At 47.2% G+C, this 21,788-nt stretch overlaps 1 protein-coding gene across 3 annotated transcripts in view; it reads left to right on the top strand.

Moving 5' to 3' along the window:
- LOC138515929 (sodium/hydrogen exchanger 9B2-like) overlaps window positions 1–21,788 on the top strand; it is a 1,072,421-nt gene that overhangs the window by 105,107 nt on the left and 945,526 nt on the right. The gene's annotated exons all lie outside the window — the stretch shown is intronic.

Below are 21,788 nucleotides of genomic sequence, written 5' to 3'. Positions count from 1 at the left end.
TAAATTGAGCAGAACAGGGCACTAGACAGAGCTGCCCCTGGTCGCTCCATGCTGTACATTCTTGCCCTGGAACCACTGGCAATCTGCCTCAGACAACAGTATGGGGAGATGGGGATCCCCACGAAGGGAGGATCGCACCTCATATCATTGTACGCCGATGACATACTGCTATACTTGCGTTTCCCAGAAGAAAACCTACAATATATCCTGGAGGTGATGGAACGTTATGCCACCCTCTCGGGCATAGCGGTAAACCCCAAGAAATCAAGCATGTTCCCTTTGGGGAGATAAAGGTGGGCCCCGCATAGGAACCTATCGGTCTTGCTGATACCCTGGCAGACCAGGACATTCCGATACTTGGGAATCAACATATATCACACGGCCGCGGAGGAACACAAATACAACATGGAAAGGGCAGTGCAGGGCATTAAGAATAGCAAGGGGTTTTCGTCCAGGCTACCCCTGGCCATGGTGGGTAGGGCGACCTTGATCAAGATGGTGGTCCTGCCGAGATTGCTAAAAAAATCTACGAAGATCCCGTATATGCTCCCCAAACGTTTTTTTGCGAAACTCCACAGCTTATGCAGAGGCTTTATATGGCATAACTCCAGGAATAGGGTGGCCCTTTGCAAGTTACAAAACTCGTGTGACAGAGCAGGTATAAACCTACCGAACTTTGAGTTATACTACCTGGCGGGACAGCTCCAGTATGTGGCCAGGTAGTTGTCCGAAGAAGAGACAGCCAAAGCCAGGCTATTGTACAAGGACACTACCCCCTTTTTTTCTAAGAGAGGTGGTGTGGTTGCCTAAATCAAAGTTGCAAGGAAGGGCGAGACTGTTGGTACTTGGCTGGGAAATATGGAGCAAAGCATGGCAAATGGTGGGAAACCCAACCCCATGCTCCCTGCAGGTGGCGCTATGTGGGGAGGACTTGCAAATGATAAAAGGGATCTGCAGATACTGGGAACCGATGGGCCTTGCGACCCTCAGAGATGTATGGCAGGAGGGGGAGGCACTAGACTTCCAGAGATTAATGGAGGACACTGGGGGTGGAAAAAAGGTCAATATATCACTTATACAAGAATTATCAGACGAGTGCGCGAGAAAGGTGGCCTGAGGCAGTGCTAGCGGAGCAACCCGATGCGGTCATTTAGACGATGTACGATATCACGAAGGGTGGGCACGAAATATTCCGGATATAGGAACTACTGATGACTAGGGTGGGCAAGGAGCTGCTCCAACTGAGGCGGGACTGGGAGGAGGAGGTGGGAGAACCTATGCTGGATGGACAATGGGATAGGGCTCAAAGGTACCACAAGAAGGTGTCCCGAAACGCGAGGCTACAGCTGTTATGGATTTGATGGTCGCGCAGTATATGGATACCTCTGTCCCCAAGTACCCCACAGGCAACACCAAAAATACTGCCTGAGCAGTCTTTGAGGTCACAGGTGTGGAAGTCTGTTGGGCCTGGATTCGGGAACAGCCAGAACAATCGCTTGACCGCTGTAAGGCAATATATGTTTAAGTACAGGGTGGATATGACAATTCAAGAGCAAAGAATAGTTTACCTAAATAGTGCTTACCTATGTGTATGGAAGTGTCACCCTGAATTACAGAGGAAGGCTAGGCACTGGGCAATTGCAATGACGAGCCCCTCCCAGTAGAGTAGGATGACGGTGCTGAGCCCCAGTAGTGGCTGGATGGAATCGAGGGAAGCACCGCAGGTGAACACCTAGCGTAAGGCCAATGGTCAAAACGTAATCCGTAGAATAATCCGATACGAGTCCGTGGTCTGGCAACGAGGAGACAATGCAGATGCAGGTCGTAGGCAAAAACAATCCGTAATACAAATCCGTGGTCTGATAACAATGAGTTCAGAATACCAAGAGCAGATTCAGGGTGCAAAACAATCCGTAGTACAAAGTCTGTGGTCCGATAACAATAAGTTCAGAATACCAAGTGCAGATTCAGGATGTAGGCAAAACAATCCGTAGTACAAAGTCTGTGGTCTTGGCAACAATGAATGCAGAGAGCAGATTCAAGACGAAGCGTCACGCAATCTGGGAAGGAAACAGCTGTGAAGCAACGTCTTCCGTGTTTCCATGTGTATTTAACAATAGCAGGAGTCACATGATCCACAGCACGGAATCGTTGATACGTGGTGGGACGTCACGTGATCCGTGACGTGCAGGTTACTGTGGATGGTGCCGGGGAGATCCGTGACGTGCAGGTCTGTGGACGGTGCCGGGGAGAGTCACGTGATCCGTGACGTGCAGGTTTGCTTGAACCGTATCGGGTGCTGTAACCAAACGGGAGTCTCCACTTCAACTGCCAGTACCGGGAGGGGCGATAAACACCAGGCCTGCCATATCGTGTTCTGCTATGATATGTGAGAGGGCGAGCTGATGTCCGTGTGTCAGAGTGTGTGTGTTGTCGGGAAACAGGATGGGTGGTGGTTGGAATCGGGTGGGAACCAATAGGGGGTGCATTCGAATGTACAGAAGGCGTGACAACAGCAGATCCAGTTATATGTTACTCATAGGGCATATATGACCCCTAGCAAAATCGCCAGGTTTGGAAGTTCAGTGACACAGAAATGCCCAAGGTGCGGGGAGGTGGAAGCTGGGATGATGCACATGTTTTGGGCTTGCCCGGTGGTGGGTAGATTCTGGACGGAGGTTAAGCTACGCCTAGCCGAAAAAGGGATCACACTGGAGGTGGAGTCAGTTTGGGCATGCATGCTGGGGGGGGGGTTTTGCCAGACCACGCAACCTGAAGCACGTTAGTAAGATGAAAGACCTGGCCTACATCCTGGCCAAACGGAGAATCGCAATGGGCTGGAAGGCAGCCCAACGACCCAGAATAGAGACGTGGTGGGCTGACCTCCTGAAGTGGGCAGATGCAGAAACGGCGGGTGGTATGAAGCAATCAGTAGGGGAGGAGAGGAGGAAGCGGGAACCCTAATAGCATGGAGACAACTGGTGGCCACAATGGTGGGACCCTCCCAGGCCGAACTTAGTGAAGACGATATGAGGGAGATTAATGAGGAAGACAAGCCCGGAGATACGCAAACAGGTGGCATTGAAGTAGGGGCTCGTGTTAAGGGGGGGTGACTGTGACGTACAACTTGTGAACATAATGATGTGTAGCTCAAATGCGAATGTCCTCAATGTTTGTAATGTTTGGAGTGTTGTTCATAAAATAATCAAAATTGTTAAAAAAAAACAGAAAAATATGCAAGGCCCACCGTACAGTTAATCTAGCCAAATGCCCTCTAATCAAATACAATGTCAAATATTTAGTATTCCAAGTGGGCAACGGATAGGTTCTGCAACAGAAAGTCAAGTTGGAGGCTGTACAGAAGGCACTAATACCTGTTTAAAAAGGCAATTGAGGCCTTCCTCACCCACTATTGTCAGAGGTTTATACCATATTTCTCTGACAGCGTTGGCCCGTTGACAGACAAACTGGTCAAAGGCTATCCTAACATCGTCTGATGGGATACAGGTTCCCATAAAGCCTTTGATGAACTGAAAGGAGCTCTTTGCAAAGGCCTTACAAGGGCCTGCAACCTCTCAATTAAGGTCGCCACTGTGCATGCATCAGGATTGAGTGCTAGCACGCCTATTCACCATATGTTGAGTCCATATTTCATAAAATGATATTGCCAGCCCTGCAACCCAACCCTTTTCAAATTCACAGCACATGTTTTGCAGGAGTGCTAGGCACACATATTTGAACTGTAACAATCAAACCTTGATTGCTAGAAATAAGCTGTTTTTATTTTATTTTAAATATGAAGCACATATTTTTGGACACATGTACCAACTCAATATGTGCAACAAAATTGGACACAATAGAGCAGGGCTTTCTATAAAAGACATGGTGCTAAGACTCTGCATACAAGTTAAAATGTGTTAAAGGATATTTGCACCTGGGGGTGGGGGCTCAGCCAATCAGGTTGCTGGAAATGTGGGCGAGAACACCCAGTGTACTGTCTGCATTTTCCAGCTCCAATACCCTTCACCGAGAGGCGCCATCTTAAGTGTGGGGAAGCAACAGGGAGCTTATTCCTGTTGCCTCTTCACATCCCCACCCTCCACCCCACCCCCAAAGAGATCCTGCCCCTTTTCCCCACCCTGTCCCTGCCTCCCCACTTACCTGCTTTGTGCTCCGATCCCGGCGCTCCACTCGCCCCCGGCCATGGAAATGGAAAGGGGACTAAGTTCCTTTTCCCATGGTAGCAGCCATCCTGTTTTTTTTTTTTTATGGGAGTTTGGGCTGGCGCAATATGCATGGAGCCCATCTCCCGTAAAAAAACAAATTCAAATATTCAGGATGAATGCTGATGAAAAGTAATTATAATACGTTAATTCACATCGAAAATCCAAAGAAAGTCACAGTTTAATAACTAATTAAATATAAATAAGGTAAAGATACATGAAAATAGCTACAGACCAATATTCATTGAAAAAAGAAAGTTATATTACTTATGAGCATGCACATTCATATGTCATATAATCAGTTATATCAAATTACACTAAGTGAAATAGTGATTGCTATACATAATATTGCTTCAAGTTTCATTAACTGCATTAATAACTCTATTGTTCATACTCCTCAGTTTTTACCAAACCCAAGTCAAATTTGTAAACGCCCCACAAACCAAATAAGGCCGGTGAGTTGATGTCCATACCACAAGGGCACCCACCATCTTTCGAAATGCAAGGTTTCTCGATATTGGGCCTAAATAATATTTTCTTGCCTGCATAAAAAGTGCAAATGTATACAAAATGCGGACCTCATATACTTTATCCATGAAGCAAAAGTGTCTAGCGGTCTTTGGCCAGTACGAGATAAGGTGTGATAACAAAGGTGTGAGATAAGGTGTGATAGAAAGGGTCAGGGAAATAGCTGATTCAGTATTGTATTGTATTGTACAGAGATGTATAGAGCGCTAACTAAGGCCCGTGGGCATCTAGGCGCTAGGGAGTAGCAAAGGAGGCCACTGAAGTGAACCCAAGGAAAATCAAAAAAGGCATGTTTTAAGAGCTTTGTGAAAAATTAAATTATTAGTAATCGCACAAAGATGGAGCAGGAGAGAATTCCAAAATGTGGGAGCCAGGACTGAAGAGGAGCAGCCTCCAGACTGTGTTTTATGAAATCTATGGATTTTGAAAAGATTTAGAGAAGCAGAACGCAAGGTTCTAGGTGGAGTATACCAAATCAGTTTTGTCTGCAGGAAAGCATCACCAGCATGACAAAGGGCACGGTGTGTGACCCAAAGAATCTTAATCTTAATTTGGCTTTTATTAGGGAGCCAATGAAGGTGATGGAGCAAAGGAGAAACGTGAAAACCTAGGCGTGTTTAAAGCCAGACGAGTTGCAGAGTGTTGTAGAGCCTGTAGACGATGTATCATATAAATCGGGCTGACCAAGGTGGTGTAAGGAAAGGCTTGGTATCATCAATGAAGACTGACAAAAATGAGACACAGGAGGGCGTTTATTGAATTTTAAAGGGTTGTTTAAAGGACTATCTGAACCTAAATCTAAGGATGGGAGCAAGCTACAGCCATCAAATAATAATGCAGTCCTAGTTGAGTCTGTCAAAATAAAAGTGCCTATGCTAATAAGCCTATTGCCAATCCTTCTAAATACAAAATGGTGTGGGACAGTAGTGTATGCAAAAAAGGAAAAGTGTTCAAGAAATAATATGTCAAGACAGTTGAGCAGTTGGCCTCTCTTCCCCATGCTTTCAGCACAGGACAAGACAACACGCTCCAGCCTCGTTCACACTCTGGCTTCCTCGGCACGAGAACACAGTTCAATGGTTCAGCTTGTCTCAAACCACTCTGGCATAGTATTTAAGAAACAAAAAGGATTTTCAAAAGAAACGTCTCTTCCTCCACCTTGAAACAAAGTTCACTTTACTTGTCAAAACACACAGTATTACTTTATTTTCCAGTGACTGCTGGTACTTGTAGTTCCTTTTGTTACTCGTCAGTTCAATATCTCAGATTCAGGACCTTTTGTGCCAAAGTCTCCTTGCCATTCAAAGTATCTTACTGCAGACGGTCTGATGTAGCAAACAAAACACAAAAGTTCCTTCCCTTTGTCAAGATTCTCACATTTGTAAGTTAACAATTGGTTTCCCTGAGGGGGCGCTGTTGCACTCATCAAAGATGGCCACCTGATCGGAGAGCTCTGAGCCCCTACACATCTTTATACAAATTAATCCTTGCTGGAGCCATTGTAGGTAAGAAATACTCTGTTCTGCTGGTGTCCCAGTATCTATAGCACGCGGGGAGCAACTCTGAGAAAAAAACGCTACGGCAGTGCGTAGCTTCAGGCACATTAAGAGGAAGCGGGAGGACTCTCCTGCTGCAATCCGATTCCCAGTACCACAAAGAGACTATGCCACACCACGGTCTGATGACCCGTGCAGGGCCGGGAAATGGGAGGAGCATTCCCCCCGATATGGAGGCATAAGCGCCTTCATACGCTACGATGCAGATGATGAACCAGCCAAGGGTGATACATGCTTGCGGACGCCAGATAACGGGGCCCAATTACAGACTGTCCGACATTGTTCTACTTTTCGGTGTGAGGCGCTGATAAACGATCTGCGGACGGAACATCGGGAGGGCCTGTGATCCTTGTCACGCGGTGATGGGGCATGCTTGCTCCAGGCCCTCTGAAGGCAGAGCGCTGCCTCGTGGAGGTGATGCTGCAATTAACCACCCCAGCCCTGGCCAGACAAAGTTCCGGCATCACCCCCCACCGCGACTGCACCTCCAGAGAAGTAGAAAGAACGCGCTCCATACGACAGACGGATTGGGAGGCAGAAGACATAATGGCCGATACTATAAAGGTACGCGCGGAGGGACACCATGCAGACCTGCCCCCCCTTCATCCTGGTGAGGTGGGCCCGGCGACCGCGGAGCTCTGCACTGCGTTGCTGAAATACGTGGGAGGAAGCAGTCCATCTGAGATGGGGGCCGGTAGGCAGGACCTGCCCAACGGTTGAAATACCACCATTAAGGGAGGATATTGGAGAAGCTGCCTGGTGATGCTGGAAACAATAATGAGTATGTGGCCTTTACAATCAGTGGCACAAGCATAGCTTCTGAGCCGATCAAGGTCAAAACATATGGTGTCAATATTGGGCAACAGGGAGATTACGTACTTCAACATCTCGAGCTCCTCACTAGAGATCCTTAATTGACTCTGGTTCTATCAGAGGCTGGCTATAGATCCGGACCACGCAAATCCAGTGACACCCCGAGTACAGTGAGTGGGCAGAGTGTATTTTGATCCTATGCTCCAGTGTTGGTGGGCCTCCATTCGCCTTGGAGGAGCCGAGGTAGCCCAGATTGCACATTAAAGGCAGAAACAAGGGTGCATGGGACAGGTACGCCGCTACGCATCTGTTACTTCGTGCTACGTTACATTTTTCTGTTCACTGCGGGAGGACATCGGATTCCTCTACATATGGGTTTATAACCATAAACTCAGCACTGTAAGTATTCACATAAGGAGGGGGCGAATTGAGAAATCACCTTTCTCCAATTGGCTGAAATCGGGCCCAGGACTGCACGTCGACTTTCAACTTTTGGGGGAGACCTCTTAAGGCACAGAAAATACCTGCTCTTGAGATAAACACGTGTTGAGGCTTATCCCAAGCGGCAGTCCACAACGCACGGGAGCCTTTGAAGCAGCATGGTGAGGCCCTGATAACACAACTTAAAGGATGCCTGTGAAGCCACTTCAGCAATAACACCAGGGAACTATATACGGCATAACGCCACCAGGGACGGCCCACGCAGATGGGATAGGAATGTGATTCGGCCACTTGAGTTCAAAGTGCCTAGCCTGCACTGAGAACACCAGAATGAAGTTGTCCCATACAGTTACGAGACGTGGGAGAACACAGTCCACTCATCGGTGGAAAGCTGCACCATATGGGCCGCCACGAGAAGAAAGGTACAGGCGCCAAGAAAACTGGCCCAATTGACTCTTTTGCTAGTTCCCAGCCTCATGGTTTGGCCATGATGCCACCATCGACAACTTACAGCCAGGCCGAGACCCCCACTGATGCAAGAGTAGATCGCCTAATGACAATTGTACAAAACGGCTTCTTAGCAGTAAATGTCAAACTAGATGACATAGTGGCAACCATCGGCTCTCTGAAGGCAAGGGTGGATAAGGAGAGTGCACGTACCATTGATGCAGAAAATAGGATCAGTACAAATGAAGACACTGATCTGAATTGTTGGAATTTCAGAGTCCTTCTGTAAAGGCCTGATGGAGCAACATGTAGAAAACCTTCTGAAAACCCTCCTAGGCGCAGAATCCTTCTTATATCACTTCCTTGTCGAAAGGACCCATCGCACCCTGGCACCGCCTCCCAGGCCCGGCGCACTGCCTCGCACTATAATAGCCCGTCTCCTCAACTGTAGCGATAGAGACTCGATTCTAAGATTATCCAGAGAAAAAGGCACCTTATACCATGAGGAAAACAGGGTGCACATCTTCCCAGGCTTCTTGGCTAATATTCAAACACAGAGAAGGTCATATGAACCGGTCAAGAGACAACTCAGACTGCGCCACGTCCCTTACGCTCTCATCTTCCTGGCAAAGATGAGAATCCAACATGGGGGAAAAGCACATTTTTTTTTTAGAACCCTGCTGAAGCCATGGAATACGTTGAGGCTTCCATTCCTCTGCCCCCCCAGAGACCGGGCAGTGGATCAAAATATGCAACCACGACCAGGCGAGGAGAGACAAGACCCCGCTGATTGAGAGAAGTTTAGGGTATATCCTTTGCAATGTTTGACATCTTCAGTAAGGAAGGGTGACTCTGATTAATAACTGTTAAAACTGGGGTTGTGTGCCTCTGTTGATGGCAGCCATGTAGCTGCAACAGGTGACCCTCAGGAGATTTCCACAAGTTATGTGGGATGGGATACATCATCATGTTGGGGTTGATGGTGGGGGTGGGGGCGCAGCACAAAGTATGGCTGCCCCTGGCACTATTCCAGGATTTGTTGGGGATGTTAAAGGTTAAAAATCAGGGAGTTATGTTGCAGCATACACCGCACACTGGACAATGGCGCATCAGTACACGGGAAACAGAACTAAGATAAGTGATGATCATGACACAGGTTGGTTCCTTTTACAAGAAACGCACGCGCTCTGAAATGTTAATACTAACTTTCTTCCACACTGGGGACTCCTTAGGTATTATACGGAGTACTCGGGCCAGTCTAGAGGAGCGCTCACGTTGATTCACCCAAAACTGGGTTTCCGATATCTTTACAGCAAGATAGACGACCAGGGCAGATACGTACTGGTCTGGGGGGAGGTGGCCGGACGACAAATAGTGATGGTCAATACCTACAGACCTAATGTCGATGACCCAGACTTTTATTGCATGATACTAAACATGTTGATCACGTCCGGAGACACGCAAGTGATATGGGGGGGGGGAGATTTCAACACTATTCTTGACGTGTCCTTCGATCGTTCTTCGGTGGTTCCCCAGGCACCCACGAGGGCCACACTTGCCCTAAAACAGATAATGCAAAAAACAAGCATAATTGATGTATGGCGTGAATTACACGCAGGTTTACTTATTACTCATCTGTACACGACTCGCAATCACGTATAGACTACTGGCTCATCAGCTCATCCCTCTCAGATGCAACTTCCGGCTGTGAAATTCATCCCTGCACCCTCTGAGACCACTCCCCAATATCACTAACCCTCACCCTGCATGACACCGCACCACCTGCCAAACGCTGGAGGATGCCCCCCACAATGCTTAGAGATCCCCATGTCTGTGAAGCACTCCACATCGAAATTGAAGAGTATTTTTAATTGAATGAGGGGTCGGTAAGCGGTTATGCCACTCTATGGGAGGCGTTCAAGCTGTGGGTTCGGGGCGTCATTTTGGCAAAGTCCACTGGGCTATTGAATACTGTTTGGAGGGAATTGAGTATAGCGGAAGGAAACCTAGGTATGCTTGAAATTGAATATAGCACTACACAGAATAAGGCGGCCCTTTCCGATATACATATAACACTGAACGAATCAACAAACTTGCGGACAGAGAAATCCTGTACATGATCACCTCAGCTCGGACCCGCAGATACGGGGAAAGCAATAAAGCGGGCAAGTTCTTAGCCAGTATGCTCAAGGCTAAGAGTTAGCATAGCCCCATTGCCAGTAGCCAGTATGCTCAAGGCTGAGAGTTACCATAGCCCCATTGCCAGTATCCAGACGATTAATGGGACCATAGTAAACCGGGAACAAGATATCCACACCACATTTTCCGACTTCTATAAATCTTTATACTCCAACCACGATATGAAATCCAAGGAAGAGATAACTAACTACTTGGATGAACTAGACCTTCCAACTCTAACACCCGATACACGTAATATACTAGACCTGCCCATCACGCTTGAGGAAATTACCAATGCGATTAAAGCATTAACCTCTGGCAGAGCCCCTGTCTTGGATGGCCTGGGAGCCGAGCTATACAAGGAATTCCATGACAAATTGGCCCCCGTACTGCTGAAGGTTTGGGAGGAAGCAATGGATCGAGGCATACTCCCCGAATCTATACGCAAGGCGGTTATCGCAGTCCTCCTTAAGCCCCATCGTCCTGCACAGGACATGACCTAATACAGACCCCTCTCCCTGATCAATAGACGCAAAGATTTTTGCCAAGGTCCTCGCGACTAGACTCTTACCGTACAGGCCCACCCTGGTCCACCCCGACCAGGCCGGCTTCATCCCCACTCGATCTACTGCCTTCAATTTAAGACGCTTCTTCGGGGTGATGGCGCAGATCGACCCGAAGACAGATGCAGCAATCGCAGCACTAGATGCCGAAAAGGCTTTCGATTCGGTCTCCTGGTCCTATCTATTCCTGGTCCTGGAGCAGTTTGGTCTGGGCCAGTACTTTAAGAGCGTTTGTCTACTGTATACGAACCCGGCAGCTAGAGTCCTCACTAACAACACCATGTCACCTATATTCATGTTAAACAGAGATACCCGACAGGGATGTCCCTTCTCTCCCATCTTCTTCGCACTTACCATAGAACCCATGGCGGAATATGTACGGAAGAACCATTCACATAGAGGACTCGAGATGACTGGACCCCCGCAGATAATATCTCTATATGCCGATGATACCCTATTATATATCCGTAATCCGCAAGAAAATTTGGAACCTATCATGGCTGACCACACATTCTCTGACTATTTTGGATACAAGATTGTTTCAAAATCTGAACTGTTCCCATTTACCCCTAGTACCGGCGAACTATCTGTTATAAGCGGGTTTAAATGGGCCCCCACACATGTTCACTACCTAGGAATAATGGTATCCAGGGATAAACATACACTATACACGCAAAAACCATGGGGCACTGTTGCAGGATCTGACATCAAACTACAACTGTGGGCTAAACTCCCTATTTCCCTCTACGGCCGAGTGGCGCTTCTTAAGATGGTGGTCCTTCCCAAACTATTATACTGCTTTGGTAACGCCCCAATTTGGCCTGCAAAAACCTTTTTTTGCAAAACCTCAGACACTTGCCACCTCTTTTGTGTTGGGCAGAAAAACAGCCAGATTGATGTGGGCCAAAGTGGTGGAACCGTTCTCGAGTGGCGGCATATCTGCTCCCGATTTAGAGCTACTACTTGGCGTCCCAGGCACAAGTCGCAAAACACTGGTTTGATCCCGATGACACAGCCACACATATCCCTCTAGAGAATATGCTGCTTCCCCCACTGATGTACGATCAGTCATCTTCGGCTCTAAACATAAAGACACTTGTGAATTTGACCCAGTAAGCACCACCACACATGCATGGTCCAAAATATATAAGCGGATTGGACTGGAGACCCCATACAACCCAGAAATTCCACTATGGAACTTCCCCAATTTCACACCCACGTTCGATAAGGCTTTACAGGAGTCATGGGACCTGAACAAACACTTCAAAATGCGCAATATGTTTCCGGGGGTGCATACTGTGAACTTGGTGATTTTGTTGAGACAGTGGGAGAAGGGCAACTCAAATGCTTTCAATTCCACCGAATGAAGGCCACATTTGCTGCTAAATAGCCAACTTTTCCCTTGGAGCCCCCAACACATGAACGTATAAGGGCCATGACAACTGCCGGAGGACAAAGGAAAGAGGTTTCGATGTTATACACCTTGGTACAGTCACATTCCAACTCATGCAACACCATTAAGGAGGTTTGGGAACGAGACTTGGGCATTGAAATAAATGAAACTTTATGGCTCTGATGCTGTCAACTCACTAGTACTGTGTCCATGAACTCAGGGCTACGACTGATTCCATTTAAGATACTGAATCAACTCCATTACACCTCAGCAAAGTTAGCTAAATTCGTAAGCGGCTGCACGGGAAAATGCCTAAAATGTAATACACCGAATGCAGAGGCATACCACATGTACTGGGCGTGCCCTTTTGTGATGGAATTTTGTGGGGGGGGGGTTACAGAACTCCTTGAGGAAATCACGGCAATCCCTGCATCTCTCTCTCCGTTGAAATACCTGTTTGGGAACATTGCTAAGGTGGCGGAGACCACTAGGCGATTGCTTAACATTTCGTGTGTTATTGTAAAACGCGGTATCTTGAAATGCTGGAAGTCCGCAGGTAGACCCAGTCGAGTTGACTTCCTTAAAGACCTGTCAATGGTGAATGAATGTGAGGAACAATTTGTATCAACCGTACCACCAACCTGTCGACCTAAAGACATTTGGACCCCATTCCGACGCTATGTAATTTGCTACCAGATGAGGACACTACACCCCAGATATCAGTATAATCTGCTATGTTTACTGTGAAATGTGTAAATATATATCACAACTGTATTTGATGTACTTGTGCGCTGTCTATAACGTGGCTCTGCCTTCCTTGATGTAACTCTATGAAAAAGAAAAGAAAAGTAAAAAAAAAACAAAAAAAACTATTGGTCTCCCTTCTTCGGGCTCGTCCCATGGATCCCCCTCATCTGCGCTCATATTCCTTTTGACACCAGAATCAAAGTCTTTCGACTATGTGCAGGGTTTTGCTTGACCCGTCGCAGGACCACTTCGATTTAAAATTCTTTACAACTCTTTAACTTTCACTTCTGCCACTTCTCAGTTGGATAATAATAATAATTTAGAATTTATATAGCGCTACGAACCGTCAGGTATCCGAGCGCTGCTTATTATTACCCACGGTGTGTGGTGATCATTTATCGACCTCGGAAGGATGAAAGGAGGAGTTTGGCCCTGCCGGGATTCAAACTTGCGTCAGCAGGCTGTGCGCAGATGTCAAAGCGAGCGCTGTACTCACTGTGCTATCGGACTGGCTGAGACCTTACACAGACCTTTGATTGGGCACACTAGCGGCGCCGGACCACTGTGTTTCACAGCTTTGCTCTTTTGGACTACAAGTCCCAGAATACACATTCAAGGTTTTGCTCCCACTTCGTTACAGGCACGTTTAGGATTTACACAAAGTTCTTTACACAACAGGTTATCCCGCCTTAGCTTCTCTCGAGTCACAGGGTCTCCATCTTTTACCCTCAGTGATGAGGTGTTAGCAGGTCCTTAATGGGGATTCACTTGAGGTCAGAGTCCCAGCACCTGCCCCTAAACTACCTGGCTTTCTGGAACTCCCCCAGGGAGCAAGCACTTATTTAAACACTACCAGAAAAGTCTAGCTGGAGTTTTGGTTCCCAGGGGCACGGCTCCCCTGCCACACTGTAGCCCCCTTTGTACTCACAGGCCTCAGTGTCTTGGCAGTCCGTCCCCTCTTCTGTCTTCCTAAGGTTCTGCCAGCTGCTGATTTCTCCTTCTGGTCTTGGTTCTTTCAGCATCCCCTGCTCTCTGTGTGTGCCAGGGTGACTGACCTTTTATACTCTTTGAAAGAGTTGATTGGAGTCAGGTGTGAGTAGTTGTCCCTCCCTGTCTGACTCTGCCTGACATCATTATCGGGACAACATGAAGACTACCCGTAGTAATCCATTGCCCATTGATTCCTATGGGTAATCCTCATGACTCTCACCTGCCTCTTCTTCGTCCCAGTAGTTGGACTTCTAGAATGGAAGTAGGGATTGTGGGAGTTGTAGGTTTTCCTGGAGATCATGGAAAAAACATGCAGGTTTTTTGTCAGGATGAAGGGGGTAAATGTATTGTGATAGGTAAATGAATTGTCTATTGGGTTTTATTTCCCTAGTCGTTTTCTCCTTTTTCTTTCAGAAAGGTACTGGGGTATGATTGGACTCTGCTGACAATATCCCATAGCAACTGAGGGGATGGCGGTTAGGGGTGTATCGGAATGGGAGGAATACCAGTCTCGCCTGAGGGCGTGTCTCCCATTATCATCAAGGACCCTCAGCCCAGGTGATCATTGCTCGTTCACCCCCAGGGTTGGGATCCATGAGCGATGGTCCTCCCCTGAACAAAGGATCCCCGGGAATAACCTGGGAGAAACGCCTCAGGTTTCTCACAATGGATACCATTACAATAAACAAGAGATCCCATAATGGACTAGGTAACACCACAGAATGAAGCTGTGATGGAATAAAAGGAAGAATCTTCCTGAGAAGTTGAAGCTTAAAAAAACCTATATACCATATATACCTATTTATAAACCTATATATACTATAATATAATCATAACCTATCAATTCCTTAAATACTAGGTGCCGTGGAAAAGGATGGTCATGTTTACCATTGCTAGTCATTTCCTTTGCTGACCTTTCCTCAAATGCAGGTCTCAGCATTACTTTCATAGTCTCATTCATTGAGTTAGGATTTGCCAATGGTATAACGTATCCATGTTCATAAAGAAATTCCTTGCCAGTCTGAACCATGGCAGCTTTTTGCCCCCCGGTAATCTCAATCAATGCCTTTCTCTAATTATGAAGCCAAGTGGAAGAACAAATCTTCACACACTATAGTGGAGCCTCCCGTTTTACATGATGTGCAAGTCTTTTGTACCCCAATGCCGGATCTCTCCGCCGCGATCGACACCGTGGACCATGACCTTGTGCTGGAGAGATTGTCCTCTTGTCCTCTGCAGGTTTCTCGGGCCAGGTCCTGGATTGGTTTGCTTCATTCCCCACTGTTCGGTCTCAGTCTCTTTCTCTTCCTCCTTTTACTTCTACTGCTAAGCCTCTCACATGACCTCTCCGGGATGCTCGATCTGGTCCAGTCAGGTTTTCGTCCCGGCATGGGGACTGAAAGTGTGCTTCTGTCCGTGCAGGATGATCTAGCCAGGCTGGCTGACCAAGGCCGTGTTGGCGCCCTGATTCTCCTCGACCTGTCAGCGGCGTTTGACACCGTGGATCATGCCATCTTGCTTACCCGCTTGGCCCAGATTGGAATATCGGGACAGGTATTGGCCTGGTTTGGCTCCTTTTTGGACAGCAGGTCTCAAATCCTTTCCCTTGCACCCTTCCTCTCTAAATCCTCACCTCTGAGCTGTGGTGTCCCTCAGGGTTCTGCCTTGTCCCCCATTCTTTTTAATATCTACATCGTTCTGCTGGTTCGTCTCATCCGCAGACAACACCCAGTTGTTGATCCATCTTGATCTTGACCCGGCTGGGTTGTCTGCGGGCCTGCATAAGTGCCTGACTGCCGTTGGAGAGTGGATGGGCCATAACTGGCTGAAACTGAATGGGGGCAAGACCGAGGTGCTGTGGTGGGCTCCCCTCCTGATCCCTCTCTGTGGATCTCCTCCTTCTGGCCTTTATCTCTGGGTCCTCTTCCAGTTCCTTCCTTGAAGGTAAAGAATCTTGGGGTGACTATGTCGGCTGACCTTTCTTTGACAGCCCAAGTGTCCTCGGTGTGCCAGCAGGGGAATTTCAATCTTAAGATCTTAAGGAAAGCGCTCCATCTGATTCCTGTTATAATGCGTCCTCCGGTGGTAGTAGCAATGATCCTAAACAGGCTGGATTATTGCAACTCCCGCAGACAACACCCAGTTGTTGATCCATCTTGATCTTGACCCGGCTGGGTTGTCTGCGGGCCTGCATAAGTGCCTGACTGCCGTTGGAGAGTGGATGGGCCATAACTGGCTGAAACTGAATGGGGGCAAGACCGAGGTGCTGTGGTGGGCTCCCCTCCTGATCCCTCTCTGTGGATCTCCTCCTTCTGGCCTTTATCTCTGGGTCCTCTTCCAGTTCCTTCCTTGAAGGTAAAGAATCTTGGGGTGACTATGTCGGCTGACCTTTCTTTGACAGCCCAAGTGTCCTCGGTGTGCCAGCAGGGGAATTTCAATCTTAAGATCTTAAGGAAAGCGCTCCATCTGATTCCTGTTATAATGCGTCCTCCGGTGGTAGTAGCAATGATCCTAAACAGGCTGGATTATTGCAACTCCCTGTAATTGGCGCAACCGAAGGGGCTAGTTGTCAGATTACAGCGCCTCCAAAATGTAGCAGCTAAGATGGCAACAGCGACCCCTTATGGGTCTCGTATATCTCCTGTGCTGTGTACTTGCCACTAGCTCCCTGTGGCACAACATAGCCAGTTCAAGGCCCTCTGCATTGTCCATCGGGCTTTGCACAATCAGGGCGGTGAGTGCCTACGTACTAAATTCACACGCTATGTTCGAAACCGCCTGTTGCTGTCTGGTTCTGCCGGCTTGTTATGCGTGCCCCCCTTCCGTCGCTCTCGGCTGGGAGGGCGGGCTTTCTCTATCACAGCGGCCCAGCTCTGGAACAATCTGCCACTTGTTCTAAAACTCTGCACAAATCACTTAGCCTTCTGTAAGGCTTTGAGACCCACTTGTTCTGAGCTCTGGGCCCGGCTTTACCCCGGTGCCTCTCCTGCTTCAGCAATTCTTTCCTTTCCAGCACCATGATGCCTTTGGGCGACTGTGCGCTTTACAAATGGTTGTAACATAACATAATGTGGTTTCCCGCAAGACTCTTTCTCCTCTTCTTTTCAATCTATACATTCAGCCTCCTGCTAACCTGATTAATTCTTTTGGTTTTCTGTGTTTTTCTTACACTGTTGACACTCATTGGTGCGGCTAGTCTCGTTCTTCGAGCCTCTGCCGAATGCTGCTGTTCCTGCCTTCTGGCGATCCATCTGTGGATGGGCAGTAAGTGACTTTGCCTTAATGGCGATAAAACTGAATTTGGTTCTGCCTGGTGTCTTTCAGTTGGTCCTCTGCTTTTTGCCCAACTGAACTTGGTCCTCTGCCCATGCCTTCTTCTGTGGTTAAGAACTTGGGGATTAAGCTTTCTGATTTTCTATCTATGCAGAACCACAACAGCGCTGTCTGCCAGTCTGTTCATCTCATACTCTACATACTCCGGAAAGTCCTCTGCTATCTTTCTATTCATCTCGGCTCACTGGTCTTGTCCTCTTACGTCCGACTCTCTAGACTACTGTAACGCACTGTAGCTTACTCAGCTGGTTTACCTTCTTCAGCGGCTGCAAGTGCTGTAAAATTCTGCATCCCGCTTAGCAGTGGAGGCTCCTCGGTTCTACCCGACTACACCGATTTTGTTAAAATTGCATTGGCTTCCAGTGGTCAAGCGTATCAAATTCAAGGCCCTTTGTGTGGTCCACCGAACATTCTACGGTGGAGGGCCGGAATTTTTGCAGGCTAAATTCCGATCTTAGATTCCTGCTCGGTGCCTGCGCTCTGCATCTTCCCTGAGGATTACGGTCCCCTGCTTTAAGATAGCTCGTTTAAGTGGCCGTTCTTTCTCAGTTGCAGCTGCCTTGCTGTGGAACGCCATCCCTCTGTCTTTGCGTGCCACGGAGGACCATCTCTTTTCGCTGGGCCCTGAAGACCCATCTTTTCATAGTTTAACTCTTTGGCTCTTTTTTCGCTTCCCGTTATTTTCTTTTCCTCTTCCTCCTGTTACTCCCCTAACATTGTAGCGCCATGATGCCCTAGTTCGCATAGGTGCGCTCTATAAATTATTTTTAGATTACATTACAAGCACTTGCCCTTATATGTGGCCTCAGTGGAGTAACTTTGCTGAAAATGTTGGGGGGGGCATGACAACTGAAGTAAAGGCGTGGGATGAAGGTAGGGCGGATGGTGGCTCTGAGGGATCGTTTCGGCCAAATTGTTAAAAAAAGTGGTCAAATGGTAGATTTAACTGAATTCGGTCACCACCATTAGTTCGAAGCTAAAGATACTGAACATGAAGAGCAGTGGTTGCAGGGGTGGCCCCCTGAGCCCATGTTTGGTATTTTTGGCGTTGGCAGTTGCAGGGGTGTCCCCCGCTTCCTCAGCATTGGTGGCAGGAGACCCAACAAAAAAAGAAGAAAAGGGATGCTGCAGCGTTAGATCCGACCCATGTTAAAGGGATAGATCTGACGCTTTAGGTTACATCAGAGGCAGCGGATGGAGAAAGTGGGGGGGGGGGTTATGGGTGAAATGGTGGCTTGAGGGAACATGGATTTGGTAAAAACGTATTCACAGCGAAAATGACTACGATTAATTCTGCTGTGATTTTGTACGTTGGTCAAATAACCTAGATCCCTGAGGGATAACCCTAAACTACTACACCACAAGAGTCCATTGCTGACGCTCTGTTATAACTTTCATAAGACTGGTGGTTTATCTTTATAATTCATTTGGGCCCCCACACATCTTCAGCCGGCCTGCCATGAACCCAGTGACACTCACAAACAATGCATTATTTATCATTCATTCAGCCACAAAAGTCAACACACATATGCTTGCACACACTCACTCACACAAATGCACCCAGCACCTCCACGGACATACACTGTGTGCACACAACATTTATATGTACATATACAATAGCACATGGAAACAGTGGCGTAACGTCTGTTGAGCAGACCAGACTTTATCACCCACGGATACCTGAAACTTTGGGCTACGTTGACTTGACCTAGCTGAACTATAAAGCCATGGCCGAAAGGACCAGATTCACTGCAATGTCAGTAATTTGCCTGATTTATTTTCTTTCATTCAAAGGCAGAAACCATTGGTTAATGCAGTGCATTGGGCGACCAAGTATAATTGGTATAGATGTTTAAAAACCATTTATCTCCAAACTTGTGTTCTGCGCAGCACCTTATATGTCTACGTGATTATAGATTTTTTTGCTACAAGATTCTGACTGATTAAAATTAAGGTATGTTTTCCTGTGTTCAAATGGCTCCAAGCAGTGGAGTACCGAGCGGGAGAGTCACAAGGGGGTGGTCAAGCTGGCCCCCCGTAGCTCTTTTAAGAGCACGACTGGGACATTTGTCATTGGGTCACCTCTCCCATTCGGCACCTCAAAGAGGGTGCCCAACGCCAAAAGTGTCCCGCTGGCAGGATAATGTGTGCTGAGCAATTCCTGCTCAGCATGACATTGTCCTGGCAGCAGGACACCTTGCCTGTTCCGAATGGTAGAGGTGTCCCGCTGCCAGGACAATGTCCCAAGGAACTCCGGGAAGCAGAGGATACTCATGTTGGCCTGTATCAGAGTATTGCAATGTGAGCCATTAGGCACTGACGGGATGGGTGGGGGGTACTATTAGCAGGGACTTTTGGCCCTTTAGAAATGTAAATGGGAGGGAGTGATCAGAAGTGAGAAGGGTGCATAATGTTGCATGCTTTATGAAATAATGATTATGGCTTTTAAACCCAAGGGGGATTTGTTAGGCTCACATTAATCTACATGATGCTATTGTGACTTTGCATGCAGAATGGGGAGAATAAAACTAAAGCCATACTCCCATTGCTCAAGATATTTCTATGACAATGTATATAGTGTATGGTTAGTTTACTATGAAAGGCTAGTTTATTATGTAATGTGGTTTTCTTCCAATGCATTGCTATAAATAATTATATTTTATATGTATTATATAATTAATAAGCACATGAAATGTAAAGCAAAACCTTAATAAATATCTATATCAACTAGACCTGGAAAGATGTGCATGGTTGAGTAAATTGTCCACATCCCAGTTTCACCATTTAACCAAGTGTGTGATTGTGAGCAAATCATTTAATTACATTGTGCCTTATCTGCAGCTCTGTAAGTGATTGATTCACTTCAAAGCTTATGTTAATGTATCATGCTATTATAATGGAAGAGCCTAATGACTATAGAGTTGCTCCATATATAAAAAATAGTGCAATTTAGGTATTTTGCACCACAAAGTTATTTGTCACTTGGCTTATTTATGGCAACTTATTCTAAAGTCACTTCCAAGGTGATGCGCCTTGCAATGTCCTTTTCTGTGAAGTCACTTGTGTTGGTGCAATCCTTATGCTAATTTGGAAGTTTGCATGTATTTTGCCTCAGAGGGCTTGGACAGAGCTCCCCAACAAACATACACAAACACAATACATTGATTTTTTGATTTTTTTTAAAGCCGCCCGGGCCACGTCTCATGTTACACCGACTTAACCTCTTTGCGCCTCCAGACAGAAACAAGGAAAATGAATGAGCTTACTAGTTCCTGTCTGAATGTCGCACGAACACGAAGCTGGAAAGCGATGCTCTGTGCCGCTGGCCCCCTAAAGTGCTGCTGCTTGCGTGACAGCACAGGTGCCAGGCCCTGCAAAACCCAGTTGAGCACCCTGGCTGGTGAGCACCCTGGCTGCTGACTTTGAGTCAGGCCAACCAGGGTGAGGGACTGAGCCACGCAGGGCATCCCAGCCCTTAATGTGTTGCAGCACGGCTGCCAGGCATCTCTGCATTATGTAGAGACAGCGCAAGCCTTGCTGAGCACCCCAACCGGGTTTACGCTGTCCAATTACATAATTGATCATTGTAGCCCCCCTGCCCTCCCTCCAAAAGTTGGGGGGGGGGGACAAAAAGGGATCCCACAGAAGTTGGGGGGGACACAACTCCCTGTACCCCCCCTATAATTACATCCATGTTTGGCCTACGTGAAGCAGATCTTTGATGTGTAGCACATCAGATTTTTTAAAGGATGGCAGGAGTTCAGTATTTGAAGGGCGCTCTTCTTTTATATGGAAGCATAACGATGAACATTTTTCATGTTTTTGAAGGGGGGTGTTAAGGCATAAAAGGCTCATTGAGCGTATGCAAAATGTGTGTAAATACAGTGGCTTATTTAGGTTACCAGCTTTCAGGAATGGGGCGAAGGCCGAAAGGAGACCTAGTGCAGACTGCAAGAAACATGTATGTTTGAAAGGGTTTATTCGTGTAGGACTACTTCACGAGTTGAAGCACATTTGTAAGGTAGTGAAGGGGTGTTTTTACTGCTCACGTTCCAGTTGAATAATGCTGGCATCTCTAAACTAGAGCAAGCACGGTCGTCATTTTTAGGCTTAAAGGATACCTCGAATGTAGAGGAATCCCACGTCATACTTTTAGTTTTACTATAGTTTTTCTATCACTACAAAGTGCGCAGAAAATTGTTGTCAGAGAGTAAGTCGGGCAAGTCATCTCAAAAGAGAGTGGTTGATGTTCTTCGTTTAATTTGGCTGAGCAATTTGTTACGGGAGCTCTGCACGTTTTTATAAAGGTGACTAGCCCACCAGTAGGCTGCTCATTATCCAGGGCGGTTAGAGCAGAGGGAACATGCACATGCCCAATGCCCATTTTGGGCAGTCTATTAATGCATCCCAGAGAATCATACTTTGTGGTCAGAACACCATGTGTCGACTTGTCATTATCGCACAGTGTATGACCCACGTTTGGCAGCTGACCTGAAGTCTGGGTGCGTGAGTCAGTGTTTCTGACATGACTGCCCATTGCTGGGCGCCATTCTGAATCATCATCTGGCAGCTCTGC

The sequence above is a fragment of the Ambystoma mexicanum genome, chromosome 6q (genome assembly GCF_040938575.1).
Source record: "Ambystoma mexicanum isolate Mex_15411 chromosome 6q, UKY_AmexF1_1, whole genome shotgun sequence".
Classification (NCBI taxonomy): Eukaryota; Metazoa; Chordata; class Amphibia; order Caudata; family Ambystomatidae; genus Ambystoma; species Ambystoma mexicanum.
This window is presented reverse-complemented; position numbering and strand designations above follow the sequence as displayed.